The sequence below is a fragment of the Neophocaena asiaeorientalis genome, unplaced genomic scaffold (genome assembly GCF_003031525.2).
Source record: "Neophocaena asiaeorientalis asiaeorientalis breed wild unplaced genomic scaffold, Neophocaena_asiaeorientalis_V1.1 scaffold89, whole genome shotgun sequence".
Taxonomy (NCBI): Eukaryota; Metazoa; Chordata; class Mammalia; order Artiodactyla; family Phocoenidae; genus Neophocaena; species Neophocaena asiaeorientalis.
The window spans coordinates 2,861,079-2,867,078 of NW_020172592.1; positions in this window are offsets into that span (position 1 = coordinate 2,861,079).

Genomic DNA, 6,000 nt, shown 5'->3' on the forward strand with positions numbered 1-6,000 from the left:
AGCTCATCTTCTTACCCCTGACAAGTAAAGTATTGGAAAAATCCTTAGGGAGTCAGCAGTCTTTGAGTGTCACATCAACTATGCCACCTATTAGCAGTTTGACTTTGGGGAAATTACTATACTTCATACAACTTCAGCTTTTTTTTTTTTTTTTTTTTTGGCTGCTCTGGGTCTTTGTTGCTGCACGCAAGCTTTCTCTAGTTTCACTGAGTGGGGGCTACTCTTTGTTGCAGCGCATGGGCTTCTCATTGTGGTGGTTTCTCTTGTTGTGGAGCCCAGGCTCTAGGCATGTGGGCTTCAGTAGTTGTGGTGCATGGGCTTAGTTGCTCTGCAGTATGTGGGATTTTCCCGGACCAGGGCTCGAACCCGTGTCCCCTGCATTGGCAGGCAGATTCTTAACCACTGTGCCACCAGGGAAGTTTCAACTTCAGCTTTTTGAGTGTTTAATGAGAATAATACTTTGCTCATTTGCTCATTCAGGAAGTATTGGGGTCTACTAAGGCCAGACATGATCTTCAAAGCTGGAGACACCTCTTGAAACCAGACCCCGCCTCTCACCTTGAGAAGTTTATGATTTAAAAGAGGATGCAGAGGACTTCCCTGGTGGTGCAGTGGTTAAGAATCCGCCTGCCAATACAGAGGACACAGGTTCAATCCCTGGTCTGGGAAGATCCCACATGCCGCGGAGCTACTAAGCCTGTGTACCACAACTACTGAGCCTGCACTCTAGAGCCCACGAGCCACAACTACTGAGCCTGCATGCCACAACTACTGAGCCCACGCGCCACAACTACTGAAGCCTGCACGCCCTAGAGCCTGCGCACCACAACTACTGAGCCCACATACCACAGCTACTGAAGCCCGCGTGCTCTAGGGCCCACGTGCTGCAACTACTGAGCCCGTGCTCTAGAGCCCATGTGCCACAGCTACTGAGCCTGAATGCCACAACTACTGAAGCCCACACGCCTAGAGCCCACGCTCCGCAACGAGAAGCCACCACAATGAGAAGCCCGTGCACCACAACAAAGAGTAGCCCCCGCTCAACATAACCAGAGAAAGCCCGTGCACAGCAACAAAAACCCAATGCAGCCAAAAGTAAGATAAAATAAAATAAAAATAAATATAACATTTTATATAATTTATAATAAATATTACTAGTAGAAATAATCAATATAAATATTCTATTCACGGTAAAATGTTTTATAGATTAAAAACTGACTAAAACGTATCTTATTGATAGAATACATAGCTACAAAAGCACAGCAAGTAACAACTGTACTTTATACAAATAAACAATAAAAAATTAAAGTTAACAGTAGTTAAGCCTCAATATCTTTTCACTTAAAAATACTTATACGGCTTCTATAGTTCCAGGTACTACTCTGAGAGCTATAAAAAAACATAGTTTACAGGCACACCTCAGCGATATCGCGAGTTCAGTTCCAGACCACTGCAATAAAGTGAATATTGCAGTAAAGTGAGTCACACAAATTTTTTGGTTTCCCAGTACATATTATAAAAATTATGTTTACACTATACTGTAATCTATTAAGTATGCAACAGCATTATGTCTAAAAAATGTACATACGTTAATTTAAAAATACTTTAATGCTAAAAAATGCCAAGGCAATTATAATAGTAAGATCGAAGATTACTGATGACAGATCACCATAACAAATATAATAATGAAAACATATGAAATATTGCAAGAATTAGAAAATGTGACACAGAGACAGGAAGTGAGCAAATGCTGTTGGAAAAATGGTGCTGATAAACTTGATCAACACAGAGTTGCCACAAATCTTCTATTTGTAAAAAATGTATTATCTGCGAAGCGCAATAAAGCAAATGCAATAAAATGAGGTATGCATGTGTTAACTCTCACCATAGGATTAATCACAGACTTATCACAGGACACTGTAAAAACATCCTATGAGTTAGATGCTAATATTATCCCCGTTTTTTAATAGATGAGAGGAGTAAAACAGAGAAAGTTAAGAAACTTATCCCAAGTAACACAGCTGGCAGTGGCAGAGGCAGTTTTGGAATCCATCAATCTAGTCCCTGAGTTTGCTCTATGTACTGCTTGCTTTCTAATAAAACTTTATTATTGATTAGAACATTAAAGAAGACTCACATCTTCGTATCACAATTTATATCTGCAAATTTTGACACAAGCAAATTGAGCTTGTTAGAAATAATAGCCACAAAACTCACAATGCAAAAGCTAAAATCAGTGTGACATGATATGAACAAAACAACTATGAATTAATAATTTCTGGGAATTTACACAAAAAACAGTTGATTATTTTTGAAGAAAATAAAATGAGCTTTTAAAATGACATAAGTATGCTATACGAAACAGTTATCTACAAGTAAAATAGGTTTTATGCAGTTAGCTTGTCTATATGAGTTGGGATGGACCAAGTAAAGCTATGGTAACAGATGACAAACACATTCCAATTACTTCAGTGGTTTGAAGCTGAAAAGTTTATTTTTCATTCATGCTATATGTCTACCACATTTTGGCAGGGGTTTCTGTACCCATTGTTCTCTCTTGGGACTTTCTGGAGTGTCACTGATTGAGGTGACAAGTATCATCTCTCTTATTTCTTTGGCCACGGCAAGTCATCTGGCCATGGCTACCTTCAAGCAGGTGGGGAAATACCATCAGAAACAGAGGGGAACTACTTATTAGTGAGAAGTTTTCAGTCAAGATTTATCAGCACACAGCTCCCAGATAAATACACAAAATCAGTGCTCAGATTAAAAGATAGAGAAGCAGGATGTGTCTACAGGTAGGCAGCCAACATTTTCTGCCACCATCAATGCTAGAAATAATAATACACATGATAACAATAGCCAACATTCATTGAGAACTCACAAAATGCCAGTCACTGTGTTATGTATGCATTTAATCCCAAAATCCCACCAAGAAAGTGTTTGTCTATTTTCTAGAAAACAAAACTGAAGAATGGAGAAGTAAAATACCTTTCTAGACCTTAGAACTGGTAACTTGTTGGAGCTAGGACAATAAACTAGACAATCTGATAAATACCCCCTCTTAGAACTGCTCCCCTAGACTACTTCCCCTATAGTGTTTCTCTTCTGAATTGCACAAGATTCAGAGTTTAGAGCATTTTATTTCTGGATACTGCAGGCTTTGCAACTATATTCATCAGTGGATCTTGACTGCAAAGTAGAAACTGACCCTGGTGGTTTAGCTATAACTGGAAAAGACAACTTCCACAAAATTTTCTCATAAAGCCTGTTGCCAAGATCGTTGAGAACAGCATGTGCTTTTCCAGATTACAGTGCTAAGAAGGTCGACGTTGCTGAGGGCTGCAAGTCCTAACGAAGCAGCACGTCTCCAGGAGAGGGATATTTCCGCTGGCCTCCACAAAAGCCTGTGCAATGGTTTCTTGGGGAGCAGCTGGCTAAGACTGTTGGGAAACCACACTGAAGAGATTCATGCTGTTGCAAGGGCCATCAACAGGAAATGGTCACTAGATTGCCTTAAATCCACTGAGCTCACAGAGGGCTGCTGCTGCAACGGGCTGGACATTACCATGCTGTCCATTCACTTGAAGACTAAAGGACCCCTTCTGTTCTAAAGGGGGAGTAATTGAAGAAAAAATGAGCTTCTGCCTAAATAAATTGTATTCAAATTACTCACTTACCCACACCTGGGAATTTACACCAATCATACCAAGAAAAAAGTAACTATTACAGTGTCTGGTATCTGCGGAGCTGTAAATCTCTTCAATAGGTGCTTCTCATGGGTTGGCAGGTGCTGATGTTAAATGGCCTCTAGCAAACACATGCAAACACACAAACACACATACACATACTCTCTCTGTCTCTCTCTCTCTCCCCATGTCTTCCTTTTATGCCCCAAGTTCTTTCAATTACATTGGATCTCTTTCTGCACCTCCACTGGGTCCTTTCTCTCACCCTTGGGGTACACAAAACTCTGAGGAGATCCTCAGAGCTATTAGATCAGGCACTTCATCAGGCCATGGCTGGTCTGCTACTCCAGCCCCAAGATAACCAAGGGGCTTCTAACAGTATTCCAGTCTCCCCTGGCTACACCTTGGAACCCTGGGACATGATGAACCAATTCCCTTCTGCTTGGGAGGTGGGAGTGAGGGAATACAGGGCAGGATTTGGGTCTCTCTCATTAACTCTTACCTCATCATACATTCTTTGATTTTGGCATAATCTCCATGCCTTATTACCTCAGGACTTTGGATTCTGATATCCAAAGCCAAGCACTTGGACTTTAAAGCACCTTATCTGTCTCAAGCACTTGGCTTCCAAAAATTTCATCTCGGCTCTACATTTCAAAATCCATTCATCAATCCAATTGATGTTCCTTTCAAAGCTACACATGTCCTCCCTCTGTGGGTGGTGTACAAAGAAAATTATATTACGGAAAAAAGGTAATGGGTTCCACGCTGCCCTACAGAGGAACAGGAAAGCGGGGTAAAGAACTCTGACAAATGTATCTCAAAATATCATTTGCTGGATATGTGTTCTGGAATGCTGTTGTTTCTCCTATTTTGAGGTTACTCTAATAACTGTAATAGCTACATTTATGTAGCATTTACTATGCGTCAGCACCTTAGATGACTTTACCCTCTAATCCTCACAAAACATTATGAGTTGGAACTTTTATCTCCGTTCACAGATAAGGAAAGGGAGTCTTGGATATGCTTATTAATTTGGCTAAGTTCACATAGGTAGTAGACGGTGGAGCCAGGCACTATGTGAGTCCCTGAGTGTACAAAGATTAATGATACAAAGATGAATAATACAAAGATGAATGCACCAATAAGATGTAGACATCAGACACTTAAATGGACCCTGATAGCCCATGTGGCTAGGACTGTTACTGAGGTTTACACACATAGGCAGGGCATTTGACTAGGATTATGGCTGACTTCCTAAAGACATTAAGACCTGAGGTGATTCAAGAAGGCTAAGCAGGAAGTTTAGGCAAGTGAAAGAAATGAGAGAGGAAGAAAATAAAGGGTATTTCAGGCCCAAGAAATTGAATCAACAAAAGCACAGAGGCAAGCTTAAATAGAATGATTTGCTCCCTATTGAGGCCTATTTCTCCAGTTACCTTCTGCTGTGTAACAAGCCACCTGAAAACTTAGTGTCTTATAACAGCAGTTATTTTGCTTACGAACCTGCAATTTGGACAGGGCTTTGTGGGAACCGCTTATCTCTGCACTGCCTGGCTTCATCTGGAGAGCTTAAAGGCTAGAGCTAGAATCAATGAAGGCTGTCTCATATGTGAGTTGATAATGGCAACAGCTGAGTCTGTGGCCTGATCAACCTAGCCCTGGCCTGTCCCTCTGGCTTCAGCTTCTTCACAACATGGTGGCTGGGTTACAAGGGTGAGCATCCTGAGAGAGAGTAAACCAGGTAGAAGCCATATCACGTTTTTTGACTTAGCCTTGTAGTCATGCAGTGTCACTTCTACCACCTTCTCTTTTGTCAAGACAGCCACAAAACACCATCCAGTTTCAAACAGAGGAGCAAAGACCTCAACCCTTGAGGGTGCATGGCAAAGTTTTGGAGGAGCATGTAGCACTGGAAATATGGTTGTGATCATTTTTTCAATATACAATTGGACATAACTATAAACATGAAAGAACAATATACAATGCATATAGCCCTCTCCCATAACAATTTTGTCATTCCTGATCTAATCACACTATTAGCTGGATGAGATCACTGATTGACTCATATCTTTCTTGGAGGAGGTTAACAGCATTAAGCCAAGAAAAGAATTTAAGTCATTCACTATCCACACAATAAGTTGGGCACAGGGAGATACTGTCATCTATCCACAAAATCCAAATAACACATTCATGAACTGTCTGCAACAAGGACTCAGCTAAAAATTGTGTCCAAAGGCTTGAATTTGACTCTTCAATTAAAAGACCATTTGAACCTGTTTGTCCCAGACTGCCATGGGTGCCTCTCTTT